The sequence below is a fragment of the Cavia porcellus genome, unplaced genomic scaffold (assembly GCF_034190915.1).
Source record: "Cavia porcellus strain 051 isolate PalLab524CR breed Dunkin Hartley unplaced genomic scaffold, mCavPor4.1 scaffold_1, whole genome shotgun sequence".
NCBI lineage: Eukaryota > Metazoa > Chordata > Mammalia > Rodentia > Caviidae > Cavia > Cavia porcellus.
In genome coordinates this window covers 80754244-80772758 of record NW_026947484.1, presented here as the reverse complement: position 1 = coordinate 80772758, position 18515 = coordinate 80754244, and the positions used below count along the sequence as shown (strand labels likewise).

At 41.7% G+C, this 18515-nt stretch overlaps 1 protein-coding gene across 3 annotated transcripts in view; it reads right to left on the bottom strand.

The window, feature by feature from the left end:
• The window catches only part of LOC100722908 (RNA 3'-terminal phosphate cyclase-like protein), a 290503-nt gene that overhangs the window by 200866 nt on the left and 71122 nt on the right, over positions 1-18515 (bottom strand). The window lies entirely within an intron of this gene.

Genomic DNA, 18515 nt, shown 5'->3' with positions numbered 1-18515 from the left:
GAAATTTGATACAAAGGGCAGAGATTCAGAAGCAGCGACTTCTGCATCTCCTCATAGGTTACAGGAGACCATGCAACCAGGGGCTTTTCATTCTCAGGCCTACCCACTAGACACCTGTATCAGCTATTCTTAGTCTAAATATTCCACACTGCTGTCAGTGGTGGCATATGCTTTGAGACATAGCTTTGTTCTCGTGCATAGTGACTAGAAAACAGTAAACATGGGTTGAAAGAATGGACACGGATTATTGGGAGCATGTGTTTATGTTTTCCAATACATTTATTTTTCCCCATTTCAGTTTCATTATTTTTTTTTCCTGTTAACACTTATCCTTCCATTTATCCAAAGGAATCTTCTCCTTCTTCAATAGGTTATTATTTTAGGCTCTAACCCACCACTGTATCACTGATACTTTTGATTCAGATTAACAAATATGTCCTGAGCACCAACTCTATGTAAAACACCTTGAGTGCTCTGTGGTTCATACAGATGGCTCGAGTGACATGGGCCCTTGCTTCAAAGAGTGTCTTTTGGCCTTCTGGTGTCACTGAAATGTTCTTTAATCTTGTTATTACCAACTCCCTGACTCCATCTAGCTATGTCCCACCTCAGGTCTCATTTCCTCTGAAACATAAAGTTTCTGATGATAGGCAACTTCTACCTTAATGCCTCCAAATGAATCCCTCACCTGATGAACCCCTGGCACAGTGCCCTTCTACCCTGAATCTGAGCAAGACTATGTAACTTGATTTGTCCAGTGGGACACTAGCAACCACGGTGCGAGGAGAGGCTTGATAAGCACTTAGGCACTGTGGCTTTCTGGAATATTGCCACTGCCATGAAGTAAGCTTGGTCTAGACTCCTTGAGGATAAAAAAATCATGGAAAAAGAAGCCGCACTGTCTGAGATGAACCCAGCAATCAGAGGGCCTGCCTACTAAATGTAACTATGTTAGACAGCCTACCCAAGGACAGCAGAAGAATAACACAGCCAGTGCCACAGAATCTCAAGATATAATTTTTGTTGTAGTCAAAAAATAAAAATTGTCTTTAATGCAGCGATTGATTCGTGTTAAGGCTCTCCTTAGGTCTCATGTAAGTAGAAAAAGCATGGCTTGTGAGTTCATTTTCTGGCATCAAAAATTTGGCCTTGTAGCTTTGGATAAAATATTTAATTTTTCTATGTATGTATATTAGTCGGGGTTTGACTAAAGAAGCAGATATTACACAAGATATACAAATGGGTAAGAAATAACAGCATTGACCTACAATGGTCATCCACAGAGTCGCACGAGGAAGCGTGCAGAGACTGTCTACACACTGGAGATTGAAGGTTTAAATCCAAGATTCAGAGTTCACTGCAATGTCCTGTGCAAGTCCGTATCAGGAAGTTGATGGGTCTGCGACAGAAAGCCGAAGAGTCTATGCTGGAAAAGTCTGTGATGGAAGTCAAGAGATGACGTCCAACCTGCAGGCAAAGACTGGCGCTCCTCCAAAGAACCCTGCCCATCCTTCCTCACTTCCCTTTCATACCATCCAGATGATGAGTCACCCTAAGGTAAGTCTTCTACACCCTAGGGTGTAGAATTGCTAAGCTGCTTTAGTTAAGCTACTAAACTTCTCAAATTGACACAATCAATCAACCACTACCAGTACACTTCAGTTCTTCACATTAGAATAGTGCTTGTCAAATCATGGCCAACCTGGTCAAGGATTACCTGAGGTGTTTCTTTAAAACAAAGGGCCAGGATTTAGCTCAGTGGTGTAAGTGCTTGCCCTGCAAGCACAAAGTTGTAAATTCATCCTGGTACCACAAAAAATAAACAAACAAAACCTACGGAGCCATTTTTATAGCAGCCCAACTAAAAATAACATAAACACTGAGACTCTTAAAGAGGTAACTGAATTAAAAGACTCATTAGTGCACTAATCCACTGATAAATCCACAGCTGCGTGAGCTATGAGAAGGTGCAGCCTACTTGGAGGCGGTGAGTCGGTACTGTTACCTCTGGGACTAAATCTGTCCCTGACCCCTTCCTCTCTGGCACCTTCCCTTTCACTCTATTTCTCAGTCTCCATGAGCTGGGCAGCTTTACTCTGCCACGCTCTTCCTCCATGATGTTTGTATCTGGGGGCCAGCTGACCATGGACTAAAAACTCTGAAACTATAAACACAAAGACATCCCTCCTCCTTTAGGCTGTGGGTATCAGGTATTTTGTTCCACAACAAGAAAGTCATTAAGTCGTAAAATGATATTGTCACCAGATAGGGCCTGAAGAGGTCTCTCTAAAAAAGGATAGAGTCTTCTGCTCCAGCCCTTTCATAGGCTTTGCAAGTGCATTATTCCTGGTTGTGAATCCCTTTCTGCTTGAAATATCTGAAATGGGTTTAATGCTTCCTGCACTGAACCTTGATACAGAGCCTTACTGCACAAGTGGAATAATGATATAGAACCATGGGATCCTACAGTTAAAAAGGGAAATAAAAATTCTTTGCAATAGAGTAAATGCTCCATAAGTCAGGTTTTTACTAAATCATTTTGATTATTGGGTTAAATAACTGAAATTACTGAAAATACTGAAAAATGTGAGTATATAAAAACCTATATGTCTAATACAAAAACATCTTCCTTTTGGAAAACATCAAGCATATTCATTCTTGCCTGCCTAACTTCCTACGGCTTGTGCTATTGCTATCAGGTGAAACCAAAGATATTACCTTAGCCTCAGCTACTTGGACCAAGGACTCGTGAAGAAGCCCAAGAACATAGATGCTTAGTGTAAACAAAAAGCAGTTGGTTGTAGTTGACACTTTCATACGCAGAGTTAGCCTGCCACACCTTCTCCTGCACAAAGGCGGCACGGTGGTCTTTTAAACTTGCAAATCAGATCATATCACTTCCCTTAAATGGCATTAAATTATAAACTGTTAAGAAACAGCCAATAAGGTTCCTGTGACCTGGTCTCTGGTTGGCTTTCTGATCTCACAATCTTTTCCTTCATAAGTATGCCTCAGATTAAAGTGGACTCTTTGGGGTGAATGTTTGTGTCCCTTATAATTCATAAAGTGAAGCCTTAATCACAATGTGATTACCTTTGGAGAGGGACCTTTCAGGAGGTAATTAAGTAACAAGGAAGAGCTCTCATGAGTGAGATTAGTGTCTGCTATGGTTTATATCGAGATGTCCCCCTAGAGTTTCATGCCTTGAAGAGTGGACTTCTAGATGGAGACTGGATTATGGGGACCTTAGCTGACCTGCTTTTAGGAGGTGGGACTGGGTCAGAAGAGGCAGGTTGCTGGGGGGTGACCTGAAAGGGTGTGTCTCCCTTCCTGGTTCTTGTCTCCATGCTATCTGCATTCTGTGCTCTAGGAGATTAGCAGCTTTGCTCTGTCCAGGACCTGCCACCATGCTGCAGACCATACAAGGACTGAGACCTCTGAAACAAGAGCCAAAACCTCTACTCCTTTAAGTTGTGGGTGTCAGGTATTACAAAGAAAGTGACCAAGGCAGTGTTCTAATAAGATCTCAGTGATATAGCTGGCTCTTTTTGCTGTATGAGGATGTAATTAGCAGTCTGCAGCCCACAAGAGGGTCCTCACTAGAACTCAAACATGCTGGCACCCTGATCTCACTTACAGTCTCCAGAAATGTGAAAAATAAATTTCTACCATTTTTAAGCTACCCAGTTTATGGTATTGTTATAGCAGCCCAAACTGACTTCCACACGTTCCCTACTAACTCTTCTCATAGCTCCTTGTACTTTTTGCTTAGAAAACCACTTCTATAATTGTAAATACCTTGAAAGTATTTAACACTTTTTGCCACACTGGATATAAATTTAATGAAAGTAGAGTTGACACATTTTATTCATTACTGCAGCTCCTTAGGGAGGCATTCTGCTCACCTTTAGATCTTTGTGGAGGCGCATTTAGGCCAGATCTGTTTAACCTATGCATTGGAGATCCTCGGCCTAGCTGTAGTGGGCAAGTGGCAGGGCACAGATGTCCTGGATTCAGGCTGAGAGTTGTGGTGTGGTGCAGTTTTGTCTTATCCTCTGAGACAAGAATGCAGTCCTACTGGTTCTCAGCTCCCTTGTCTTCCTTTGTGAAAAAATATGTCATATTTCCCTTGGGAGGCTGCTACAAGGATCATGTGAGACAGACAGAGCTATGTCTGAATATTAATACCCTCTCCCAGATTCTTATATTTAAACCTAATCAACAATGTAATAGTATTGGGAAGTGGGACTTTTGGCTATTTAAAACACACACACACACACACACACCCCTCAGGGAGACCCTGGCATCTTCTACCATGTGAAGACGAAGTGAGAAGGAACTATAGATGCCAAACCTGACAGTGCCTTCATATTAGTTTCCCAGCCTCCAAAGCTATAGAAAGTGAATTTCTCTTATTTATACAGCATCTGGTGTGTGGTATTTTGTTACAGTCATATGTTATGCTAAGATACCAACAAATTTGGCAGAAATCAGTTTCTGGTGAGAGGCATTGTTAACAAAGTACTCACACAGGAAGTAGAGATTCAGAAAATTCAGAAATACCGAGTTTTTTGTGTGGTTATGCTTTTTACTCTTCATTTATATGGAAATAGAAGCAGATCTCCCCACTGTCCAATGGGAAGTCAGCTCTTACTTTAGCTTACAAGATCCCAGAAAATTCTTTTTGCCTTTCAAAAGATGCTGAGGCATATCCAATAGTGCCTCCCTGAAAACCCTACACATACCTGCTTTGGACCCAGAGGAACTGGATGAGATTTTTGGTTCCTCTCAAGAGCCATTTCCTGAGGATGACCAAGTTCTGGTTGCTCTCAGGACAGGAACAAGAAAAAACAAGATCTAGGGCTGCCTTAAGGGACTGATCATTTGATAGGACATTGTATTAGTCACTGTTTAGCACTGTGACAAAATATCTAATGCAAACAACTTAAAGGAAGCAAGATTTATTTTGGCTCAGTTTCAGAGGCTTCAGGCCCTGGTGACTTGGCCCATTGTCTCTGGCCTGTGGTGAAGCAGAACATCACTATAATATAATGTCTTGGACTTTTGGGAAGATACCTAGAGGGGAATATCTGGATTAAATGGAATTTCTAATTTTAGCTTTTTGAGGGATCACTATTCTGGGGTCTACAGTGACTGTACTAGTTCATATTCCCACCAACAAGGTACAAGGGTTCTTTTTTTCCCCACACCCTTGTCAGTCCTTGTTATTTGATTTCTTGATGGCTATTCTTTCTGCAGTAAGATGGAATCTTGCTATTTTGGTTTTGGGGGTATCAGGAATTAAACTCAGGACCTTGGGCTTGCCAGGCAGGCCTTGTACTGCTGAGCTTAATCACTAGTTTCACTGTTTTGCGAATTTGCATTTCTCTAATGACCAGTGATGCCTTATGTTTTTTCATGTATTTATTGGGCCATTTGTATTTCTTCTGAAAAAGGACTGAAAATTTCTCTGAAACTTTCATTTCAGCTGTTCATTTAATTTTGTTTGATTTTTTTTTTTTTTTTTTTTTTTTTGGTAGTAGGGATCAAACTCACAACCTTGCATTTACCAGGCAGGCACTTAGACCACTGAGCTAAATCCCCAGCCCTGTTTATTTAATTTTAACTGGGTCTTTTTATTTATGGGTCTGATTTACTGGGTCTAATTTATTTATGAGTTCTCTATATATTCTGTTTCTTCTGTCAGAATGTCTGGCTAAATTTTTTTCCATTCTGTAGGTTGTCTCTTCACTGTTATTCCTTTTACCGTGCAGAAGCTTTTTGCCGTTATATGATCCCATTTGTTGATTGCTGGTACTAGCTCCTGTGCAACTGTGTTTCAGTTTGGAAAGCCCTTGCTTAGGTCTATGATTTCAAGAGTTTTACCTATTGTATCTTCTGGCAGATCAAGTGATTCTGCTTTAACATCAGGTAGCTAATCCATTTTCATTTTAATTTAGCTCATGCTGAGACAGGGCATCTAGATTCAATCTGTGTGTGGCTACTCAGTTTTCCCAGCACCATTTATCAAGGATGTCAGTATCTTTCCTCTACTGTATGTTTTTGGGATACTCGTCAAAGATTAAACAGTTGAATATGCTTGGGGTTGTTTCTGTATCTTCATTTTGTTCCACTGATCCACATTTGTTTTTGTACTAGTATCATGCTGTTTTTATCACGATAGCTTTGTAATATAGCTTCATATTCAAAACTGTAATGCCTTCCACTTTATTGTTATTCAGTGCTACTTTTGCTATGCTGGATCTCTTCTGGTTCCAAATGAATTCTAAGATTATTTTCTCCAAGAAAAAGGAAAAATGGAAACAAAGCTTTTGTAAATGAGACAAAGCACTAAAGCAAGGGTGGGGGAATGGGGAAAAAAAAGAATTTAAGATTTATCAAGTACAGGTACAAATTCCTTATGATGAATGTGATCATTCATATATTTAAAATATACCAATAAACTTAATTTTTAAAAATAGGTGGTTTTCTCTACTTGTGAGAAATGCTATTGATATTTTGATTGGAATTACAGTAGATCTGTATATTAGTTTTGGAAATATCACCATTTTGACTATACTGGAGAACTATTGGAACTATTAGGCCTAAAAATGTAGATGAAAATAGGATGGAAATCTTGGGGCCTGGGAACCAGTTCTCGCTGAGTTCTGGCCTCTGTATGTATATATGAAACACAAAGTTTGTCCTTAAATTTCTTTTCATCTCTAAAATGAGGGTCTTAGAACAAAATATTCTTTAGAATGGTTCCAGGCATCTCCTTCACTTTAAGATTAACTGATATATGTTAGATATTTACTGGATCTTTCTGTGAATGTGCCATGGATCCTACCTCCTGAACACAACTGACTGAGTCAGGAGTAGGAACTTGACTCTAGTTGGGCCAATAAGATTTTCTTCCTTGGGAATTTATAATAGACTAGTCTCTTGGATGAGGGAGATTAAACTGGGAAGTTGCTGGGTCAACTGGAACACACTTGCAATTCTAGCATTCTGGAAGGCTGAGGTTGGAGCACTGCAAGTTCAAGTCCAGTCTAGGTAACTGAGTGACTTAGGAAGACCTGCTCAAAATAAACAACATCAACACCAAAAAAAGAGCAGAGAATGTAGTTCAGTGCAAAGGCCCTAGGTTCAGTTCCTAGTACTGAAAAAAATAAAAGCTAGGAGGCTTTAGGGAAATCAGTTCTTTCCCACTGGGAAGACTAAGAAGTAGAAAAAGGATTCCAGAGAAAGGAAAGAAGCACATGGGAGTAGAAAGACACAGCCAGGGTCCTGGTAGTTTTCAAATTCTCTTGAAGGGTCATGCACATGGCTTTGTTTATACTAGTTTGACTTATATACTGGATTGTAGTAACACAGTGTCTAATGACATCACCCATCCCTCTATTTTTGTTTGTTTGTTTCCCTGGGAAGCCCTTCTCCAGTTTTCAAGAGATTCTGCCTAGCAGAACAAACCACCACTGACACTCCCTTTAAGGACAAACACATGATCTGGCCTGGTCACTTATGGCACACTATACCCCTGGCTACAATGACTGATTTGTGTATAGCCACATGACCCAAGCAAGGCCAGCCAATGTCTTCCCTAGGATTGATACAGAGGGTTGGAAAAAAGAAACTTCCTTTGTGCCAGGCGGCAATTTGAGATGCTCCACTACTATTTGCACCCCCTTTGTGAAGAAACTGTAGCATGAACCTACCTGAGAGAAGGGAAAGGGAAGGCAGAGGGAAAGGAAGAGGGAAGAGTGACAGAGGGAAAAGGAAGACAGAGAAAGAGGGAAAAAAAGGGACAGGTGGAAGAAGAGAATGAGGAGGGAGAGATATCCTGGTCTTCGACCTGTGTTTATGCCTTGGAGTCTACCTGCTTATAGTCAGATCCAGGCTTAGACTTCTGGTTATGTAAGCCAATGAATTTTTTTAAATCATTTTTTGTTTAAGCCTGCTGGAATTGATTTCATTTGCAACCTAAGCATCCCTAACAAATACGTTAATTTCTATTACTTTCCCCCAAAGCATTAACTACTACAATACATATGGTTTTATAACATCGTGGAAGACAACTTTCCCCATAGAACCAGTAAGACCATCGTCTTGGTAGGGACTTCCAAGTTACCCACATAATTTCTTCCAGATCCATTTGCTTCAGCCTTTGGTCTCCATTATGAATTGTATGTCCACTTAAAAACAATATGTTGAACCCGGGCATGGTAGCACACACCTGCAATCCCAGCACTTGGGAGGCTGAAGCAGGAGGATTATCTCGGCTACCTACTGAGTTCAGGGCTAGCCTGAAGTACAGTGCAAAAACCTATCTCAAAAAAAAAAAAAAAAAAAAAAAAGTTGAAGTCCTAACTGCAGTACAGTGAGTGTTTCTGTCAGGAGACAGCCATATAAAGACAGAGCCCAAGAAGAATACTCTGTAAAACTAAAGACTGCACCTACAATCCAAAGCATGCCTCCATTTTCTAGAAGCTAGGAGAGAGGCACTGATTCTCCCTCAGATCTCTAAGACTCAGTCCTGCTGACACCTTGGTTTTGAAAGTCCAGGCCCCAGAACTGTGAGAGAGTAACAGCGTTTTTAGCACAGATTAGGTGATGATTTCAGGTACAGAAGGCACTGCATTTACTTCTCCCATCAGGACTATAATTTTATTTAGCTCAGAACAGCTGTCGTTAGACCACCTTCCCACTTTCCTACTTCCCTTTCACAGTTTGTTTTTCTTTGACTCTAAGGGCAACTGGAATCCTACATGAAAATTCTGATAGGGAAGCCTACGGTCAGCCCAGTGGAATTGAGTTCTGAGTCCAATTTCCAAAGGACTCAGACATCTGAGCAAAATGGCATTTGTGACTGACTGTAATGAGAACCACATGCTTTGGCAGAGCCAGCAGCAAGACAGGCACCCACCAGCTGGCATCCAAGGCTTCATTCCCAGGCTGGGTCCAGGCAGTATATCTGGCAGCCACACTGAAGAATGTGAAAATTATCTTTCTCTTTGCCCAACAGCCAATGTCACTCCCAACACAACCTTGGGTAGGGGCAGCCTAGGCCATGGAAAGCAAGGGAGGTAAAGTCTGGAGACAAAGTAAAGCAATTTCACAGCCTGCATCTCTGTCCCTAGGAGGCACGTCCATTCAGCAGCCCGTCCTCCTCAGCAAGCTAATGGAAGCTAGAGATGATTCGGCACACCACCAGAGCGGGATAAAAGGCATCCACACTGAGAGCTTACACGGAAGCTGGAAACACGTTACTAAATGAGCTGCTAGACGGAGAGATTCAGGTGTGTTGACAATTGTTATAAAGCACTGCTCCGTATTTTCTCTGAAAAGAGCATAATCTCCTCATTTACTAACTCCCCACACTACCTTTGGAAGGACCTGCTGAGGTGGACAGGGCAGGGCAGCTGGCTTCCTGGGGAAGAATCAACACTGAGCATTCCCAACCTCACTGAAAGGAGGGGAGGGAATAGAAGCCACTTTCACCACTGTAGATTTAGAACAGAATGGTTTCCTAGGAGATGTCAGAAACTTGACACTCCTTGGTTTCCCAGTAACAGCCCATTAAATTGGGCTTAATGTTCCAGTGAGGTCAGAAACAAGGAGAGGAACAAACTTTAACACAGCTGGGCTTTGGTGACCAAGATCCCATAGGCAGCATCAGGCTTCTCTTTTTGGTGTGAGGCCCAGCAGCCTCCACTCTCGTTTCCACCCCTCTGAAACCCACCTGCTCATGCCTCAGGGACCCATGGAGCCCCTGCTTTCCTCTTCACTCCACAGCCCAGCTGTGCCCTGGGCTTTTACAAATAGTGGTATTTGGGCATGGGGAAGATAAGGAAGTTTGGGACAAGGTCACACTGCATCACGTTTTCACTAGTTTGAGAACCCTTGGTATTTCCAAGGTCACCAGAGATGGCTCTTTCAAGATTTTCATAGATGGAAGAAATAAAATTTTGAGTTTGGATTTTTTTAAGGGGAGGCGTGTGTTCAGTTTTGGATATGCCGTTAAAAGTTTGTCAAATTTTGAAGCAAAAATTATTCCCCACTCCCACACCATACCAAGTCCCATCATGGCTGTAGGCTCTGTGGGTAAAGAGACAAATACAACATGCTCCCTTTCAGGACCATAATCCAGTGGGGAAGAGTGAAGGGACAAACACAGTGAGATACATGCTTGCTGTGATGCTCTGAAAGATGTATACCCAGGGTAGCACAGGGATCCAGCAGGGCATCATACGGTGCAAGTCATCTACACATTCTTAGATTCTGTGCATCACAATGCTGAATGTCTATATTGAATTGAATGCCAGGACATGAACGCCTATATTTGTTTAAGTAGTGACTTACAGTTAGCAAAAAAATCCTAATTTCCAAGGTGAATACGTGAGCAATAAAAGATAACCAATTTGCCTTTGGTTAACTACAGGACTTTAGTTTCCCTAAGAAAATATGAAAAACTATCTCTGTGTGGTGGTACAGGCCTATGATCCTAGCACTCTAGCAGGCTGTGGCAGAAGGATCATGAGATTCTGTCTCATGTTAGCTTACTGTGAAAGCCCTAGGTTATTAGATTCCGAGCAGAGAGAGAGACAGAGAGAGAGAGAGAGAGAGAGAGAGAGAGAGAGAGAGAGAGAGAGAGAGGAGGCAGAGACAGAAAGACACAGACAAATAGAGACCAAGAGAATATGGTAAACAAAAATGTCCTCTCGTTTCTAAATAGATATTAAAAAGACATTTAAAGAATATTCATTTGAAAGGACACCAAACTGTTGACCTGGTAATGACACACCAATGCCATGGCTCAGAGGTACTGGAACCCAAGGTTTTGTGCTCATGTTCCACTGTACCTCCTTAAGTAAGTCTCATAACTCTTCTAAGCAGGTACATCTGCCGGGATGACACGATGATCATAGCAGTGTTCTGAAATCCATGAGGCAGACATTCATGCACATTTAGACAAACAGGAACCTGGCTACCTTAGAAGTCTGCTGGTTTGAGGCGAAAAGCATCCTATGTGGAGGAAGCAACATTCATCTTGAAGCGGAAAGGCTTGGTCTGGAATTTTAGTATCCGATTTGTGATTCCAAATGAAACTCTTTTTGGTGTTGAGAACAGCTCAATAACTGAACTGATTTCTAGTCTCCCCTCCCCACTATCCTCTCTGCAAACCCTCCCCAGCAAAGGCAGATAGTCAACCTCAGTGTCACAAAGTTCAAAATTTCCAGAACCTCTCAGAACAATCTCCCAATCAAGAAACTATTAGGGAGAAAACAATTTTACAATATAATCATTATTACCTTTCCAAGAAAGCATGAAAACTTTTAAACACTTAAAATTTTCAGACTTGCTTCTACATAATGATTGGATTTGTTGACTGAGGAAGTACTTAGGAAGTATGAATTCAGTAGTACTTTAAAATGGACTTGTGCGTCCACGCAAATGTAGCTGTAAACATGTGGGAAGACAATCTCACAGGATGTACAAGGCACTTCCTTGAGTTTCAGGTTCAGCGTTTTCTTGAGGCACATGGATTCTTGGCAAGGGATCAGACAAGTAAGGCAGTCCCAGAGCCGACTCACTCCTGTTCTCCTCACAGCCCCTTTACTTCACTAAAACCATTTCCTTGGTATAGTTAACAGACACGTTCTCACCACATGCTGCTTCAGTCTTTGGTTAAGTTTTCTACTTCCTCTTCATTTTTATCTCTCAGGTAAGAGGAGTTAATACATAGTTAATACATGAACCGCGGTCATTTCTTAACCTGAGTTGCATTTAGAGCTCTGACTGAACCTTCCTCCTTTATCTTGTAAAACTCAGGATTGTAAACAGCACTTGCTCAGGCTGACAAGAGCTGCACAAGTATATCCTAGACATACAGGACCAACAGCCTTTAAAGCACTCATGTAAGCTCTATATTATAGAGAAGACACTCAGAAAATATCCAGCCAGGCTCTTTTCTGGAGAGCCCATCAATAGAGCAGCACGGACGGCAGTGATCCAAGACTGCAGCTTGTTTTATATGTTAGGAGTATCATTTCTAAAGCCCACTTACAAGGCCAAAAGCCTCGCTCCTACTATTCCCGGCAAACAGGCCCTCTGTTTGGTGACAGGTCCTCATACGCAGTGCTCTGGTCAGCCTTCTTTCCAAATCTAGGTGTTTCAAAGCTTATGCTTGGCCCAAGTATGGTCAATCCTCTTTTGCCATGGTTGCCTTCCCAATGGCATCTCCTTAATACCTTCCAGCCAAAGAGAGCTCTACTGCCACACTGGGCCTCTGAGAAAAGATCAGTATGACTAAAAACTTGAGGACATTTTAGTAATCACTAACGAGGGAAGTTTCATCCTATCTGACCCCTCTAATTCCTACAAGATCAGATGAAAAAGGAAGATAGTATGGGACCATGTAGGGTTGGTGGTCTCTGATTTGAAGTTTATGTGTGAAAATGGGTCAATAATGTAGGGCTAGGTAAGGGCTAGATTTAGATGTGAGTCCAGATTTTCTATCTTGGTTCCCTGGAACTGCCTGGTTTCCCATAAACACCCCAGTAACAAAATGTAGAAATTTATATATATTCTATTTTCCTAAGGAATCCTACTAGGCCAGGAACCCCCCAAAGTAGCATCTTCAGAATAAAAGCACTATGTAACACGAATACTTTCTTTTCCAGGGTGAAGAGACTGCCATGATCAAGTGAGTTTTACAAGTATTTAAACTAAGGTTGAACTACAGAACTTCTCATACTTTTACAATGTTAAAGTACAGTGTAACCCTCCAAGCTCGGGTGGGGACTGATATTTTTTAAACCTCTGCCTATATACCCTTTCCAGAAAAACCCCATCCTTATGCTAGTATTCTGTGGAGCATCCTCTGAGGAACACTGCATTGGATATAAAGAGGTCCTAATATGGTTGAGCAGCATGCTCAACCTGAACCCCACTTCTGCCCTGAAAGAGGCAGGAAATAGCCTCCACCCTTTAGCCAGCATCACTGCGGCCTCTTCCCATCTTGGCCTCTCCTCAGCCCTCGTCCACAGGAGGTGGCTCACATGGTGTTTTTTGATTTTTTGAGGATGAAGAGGGGTTGGAAAGAAGGTTCCTAATTTTTATTCACTTTAGAATTGATGATAAAATAGGAATTATACCTGAGGTGCTTAATGCAAACTAGCACATACATATGCAAATGTATGTAACTATAAAAACAAGTAAGTGCATATTATCCAGGAATAAGAAAACCATCTTTCACATTCCCACCTCAACAAACACTGTCAGCACCTCAGTGGATCTTCAGTGTGTTTCCTAGGCAGTTCATTACACTGGGTCATCATGTTAACTCTTCATTCCTGTCAATGGAGAAAGGTACTTGTTTTCTTCCTCTACCCCACTCCACTTCTAAATTTGTTTCAAGAGGTGGTGGAGGCAAAACCACAATGGAGGTGAACAGACTATTTTACAGTAATTCTTTTACTACGTCAGGACTCCTTTTGTCCTCTATGCAGGCCCTTACCCTGTCCCACTCCACATCCTCATTCCACACCTAGGATTGGTTACTGTCATTTCTCCCTCTGGAAGCCTATAAACGTTCTTCAGTCAAAACTGATTTCTCATTTGCAAGTACATTCTACCCAATTTCAAAGCCTTAGGAGTCACCCAAGTTAAAATGATTACAAGTCAGGCCCAGTGATACATGCCTGTGATCTCAGTGCTAGGAGGCTGAGGCAGGAGGATCACTGTGGGTTTGAGGCCAGCCTGTACTACCTAATGAGACCCTGTCTCAAAAAAAATGTTTTCTTTGTTTCCATGTCCCTATAGGCTTAAAAAACCTAATCTTTTTATTCTCCCACCAAGAAGGCAACTCCTAGTTTACTAATGCTAATAGGACCTGCCCAGGTTTGTGTAATATGCATGCTCAATTTTCAGTCTTTACAGCTTTTGTTCATATCCTAACAAGGAAACTGAGGCTTACCAAGCTCAGTAACTAGCTCAAAGGTAGGCTTTAGGTAGAAGACGCAACTCTAGAACCTTAGGCTTGTCTGACTTTTTTCATTTTGTGATGATTCATGCCATACCTGCTAGGTTAAGGTTAAAGTAGATTGACAAAATTTCAGAACTGACAACTAAAGACTATGAAATATTACGTTCTTTTCTTGGTAAGGACTAGATCCTTACAACTCAGTGTGTTTGACATACCTGTAGATCTTGGAGCTAAGAGATTTTTCACCCTGTCCCAACTGGCAATATGCTGGTACTCACAGATGGAACACAGCGACCTTCACCCGTATGCCCACAGGCCTTCTCTTTGTCAGGGGGCAGTAGAACTTTGACCCACAGGCAGGTGTCAAAGCTTTTGTCTTCTTTACTGAGTATATCTAAATACTAGCTGTAAAGACACAGCTGTGGACTCACACTGACATTAACTTGTTAAGTGAGGTGAAAACTGCTTCAAATCTTCACCATGCATTGAACAACCCAAAAGAATCCTAATCACAAGCACTGGGATGAGTAAATCCCTCACGTGATGTGATATAACGTGATTCGGATTGGAAGCTTGGCCAGAAACACTGATACAGCTACGATTCAACCACAGGTTTAACTTCTAGGCCTGTGTTGTTTCTGCAACACTCGGCAGAAATTCAGGGAAACAAAACTTTCTCTCTCTTTTTGAGACCGTTTCACTAGGCAGTTCAGGCTGGCCTTGAGCTCATTTTGTAGCCCAGGTTGGTCTCAAACTCACAACAATCCTGCCTCAGCCTCCTGAAAAGTTTTCACTTTTTAAATTGTCTGCAAGTCATTTAATATTTACCTATGATTCTTTGACAAACACTGTAGCTTAAAAATGCTTGTGAAAAACCACCTACATTGTTCTTAATACTTGAACAATTAAGGGGCAAAGCATATTTTATTATGTGGCTATTTATATTTTTGCTCTTTTCTTTTTTAGGTTTCCTGCAATCATTTTCATGGGTTCTTTAAAGTTAATAAGGGCCAGGGATTTAGCTCAATGGCACAACACCTGCCTGGCAAGCATGAGGTCACACTTGAACCCTCGTACCAAAAAAAAAGTTATAATGGATACCTTTTACTCCCTAATAGGTAAAAGAGCAGATTAGTCCAAACCGAGTTTAGGACTCAAAAAGGAGCCTATGGGAGGGTTCAGGAACCAAAAACCCTCAGCACTTAAAACATTCTGAGGGGAGTTGTCAAAATGAAGTTAGATCCTTCCATATAGAAAGCCAGATACCAGGTTCAAATGCATGGTCTCCACTCACATTCTTCCCAAAGGCTACTAGGAGCTTTGAGATGTGAAGAGGCAACTGTCCCTGCCTTCTCTTTGGGAATGTCACCTGCTCCCATGACCACCAAAGGGTCCAGCAGCCTACATTCTTTGACAGCCTTGATGACAGCACTCAAGTGAAAAGATGCATGAAATCATCATGAATCATCACTGGGCTGGTTATCTTTCATCTTTAACTCAGCCTCTGATTCCTATAAACCTTCCTACCTCACCAGTATGCATATACCATTTCTCAAAATACAGTAGAAATTATTAATAATAGATCTGCATATTTTTAGATGTCACATTCTTTAGAGGGTTTGGAATAGGGAGAAAATACAGAGGAATAAAGCACAGTGGGCACTCAAAAAACACCTAGGCTGTTAAATGATGTGCTCCCTCAAGGCCTATGCTCAAACTATCTGACAAGGATAAGCCAAATATGACAAAAAATTAGAGCAATCCTACAACCAACAAACTCGACAAAATGATAGCTTCCATTTGTAAGGAAGAGATGTGGCCACTCCCCTGACAGATGTCAAATAATGACAAACTGCTCTATTTGAATGGCTTCTTAGACAAGACCAACGGAAGTACAAAAAAGCCTGGCTTGCCTACTGACATTCTCATTAACTATAGTGAGTTTGAAAGACAGTCCAAGGGTGTCTGAATGCAGAGCTCTGACTAAGCCTGAGTGGCTGCTGATTACTCTGAAGCTGGACGAGGCTGGCAAAATGGCCAGCCACCTCATGGTCTTCTGTTGTCAGAGTGACAGTAAGAAAGGACAAACTTCATGTTTTTTTTCCTTAAGGAAACAGGAAACATGAAAACAAAAACATGTTTTTGTCCTTAAGGACAAGCTTAAGGCTTTTTAAAGTTGGATCTGTAATTAGATAACTTATCATAGAAGATTTTTTAAAATAAAAAACAAAACTCATGAGGTTTAGTTGCCCTAATAGGGCAACATGGATTTCATCAGGTCCTTCTCTTCCCCATCAGCATGGCATGTTGTAATGCCCTCACTTCCTCCTGTGCTTTACCAAGGGTTCTGATAAGTATGGTAAACTAACCATGGTGCTGGAAGAAACACAAGGCCTGATGACATAGCAAGCAAAACAAGGATTCTGCCATGACACACAGGCGGCTGCATCTAACTGTGTAAAAAGCTTACTGGTCCCACTGAACAGCTGCTACTGTGGTCTGCCAGTCAGCAGGGAGAAGCAGACAAGCCAGGACAGAAAAGCAACACTTCAAATACTGGGATCTCTCTCTCATGAAACACATGCTGGCACAAAGCAGAGCTTGAAGGAGTTGAATGGTCTCATACTAGAAACCATAAAACAATGACATCTGCCCAAGGAACAGTGCTGCTTCCCTTGAGAATCTTGAGATGGAGCAGCAAGCAGGCTGGTTAAGTAAATATTAAATGTGTCCTCTTCAACAGTGTCACCACCACGATTACCCAGTATCTGAACTCCAGATGCAGTTCTGCCAGATGGAAGGATGCAGCCCCACTGGAGACAGGAAGGTTTACACAGAGAGTAGAGTACAATCTCTCTACTGCTTACAACAATCTGCCTGGCTGCCACCTGCCACCCTAAGTTAACCAACACCCTTTTCAAAGCTTGTATCAGAGGATAGAAGGCCCCTGTCCAACAGTATTTGAGAGATCCAAAGCAATGCGGCTAATTCTGTGTTAGTTCTATAGCTGAGTTCTATGTGAGCAGATCTGAGTTAAAAAAACAAACAAACAGTGGCACTAAATAAAATGACAATATGTACAGCAGGCAGAATTCTAAGATGATTATCTATGATTTCTAGTTCTTGGTTATTGATATACTAGATACTGCTGTCAACTGCTGATCTTAAGACAGAGCAATTATTCGAGAGGGACCATTGTGCTATGAGTCTTTTCAGTTTTTTTTTTTTTTAGACAGGGTCTCACTAGGTAGTTTAGACTGGCCTTTAACTATGTAGCCAAGGTTGGCCTCAAATTCATAGCGATCCTCTTGCCTCAGCCTCCCAAGCGATAGGGTTACAGACATGCATCACCACAACCTGGGCTGAGTCATTTAAAAGCACTATTTTCTCAAGTTGGCGTCAGAAGAGGAAGTCAGAGCACAATAAACATTCAATGCACCACTGCTGGCTTGAGGATTGAGGGAGCCAAGTGAACAGAAATGTGGGCAGTTTCTATAGACAAAGAGTTGTCCAATACTAGCGCCTAGCAAGGAAATTGTGATATTTTTTTTTACCCTTTTTTTTTCTTTTTACCGGTACCGGGGATCGAACTCATGACCGTCTGCTTGCAAGGCACGTGCTTAAGCTGCTGAGCTAAATCCCCAGCCCCGAGGAAATTGTGATTTTAACCCCATATCCTGAATACTGCCAATAACCTGTGTGCGATGGAAGCCCATTCTTTTCCAGAGCCTTCAAACAAAAGGCTAGCCCAGCTAACAGCTTGTCATTAACCTAGTTAGACTATGTAGAGAATCCTACCAAGCCAAATGAACTTTAGTGCTACAGAACTGTGAAATGATAGGTGTATCCTGTTGTAAGTTGCTAAGTCTGTGATAATATCTTATGTATCAATAACGCCAATGCACTATATATAGTGCATTGTCACCAGAACAAGCTTTTCTCTAGCCCTTTTCACTGGGGAAAAAAGCAGGGGATAACAATAAAGTCTGGTGAGGCAAAGACTACTCATTATTTCAAAAGCCCACACTGGGTAAAGAATAACATTAGATCTTCCCTCTTATCAATTACAACCCCAAATATACAGCAAATGTAGAACTGTGTTAGTTGGAAAGGTCAATATGCCATGGGCCCTAAGCATTCTTGCACACTGTTCTTCCTAGAAAGGTCTTTACTTACCCAATAAGGACAGACACATATGTACCATTGGTGGTCAAGTCGGCAGGAATGTAACATGTTCCAATCAGAACTGCCTGGCAGTGAGACATACAAATTACATCCTGCCATGAACATGTTAAGTTCCTCTCAGAATTGTTTGCAGCAATCATCTTGTGGATGAAGTAATGTCTCTACGTTGAACAAAGAACAGGCTTGCTAACCAAAAGGTGGTGCTCCCAAGCATATATGTTCCTTGGCTGTGAGCAAAAGCACTGCAGGCATGGCACCTACCCGGGCCCCTTCTTGCTAACTGCGGGACTTGGGGGACAGGGAAATCAAAATAAACATGAAACTCCACGATGCTTGCTATACT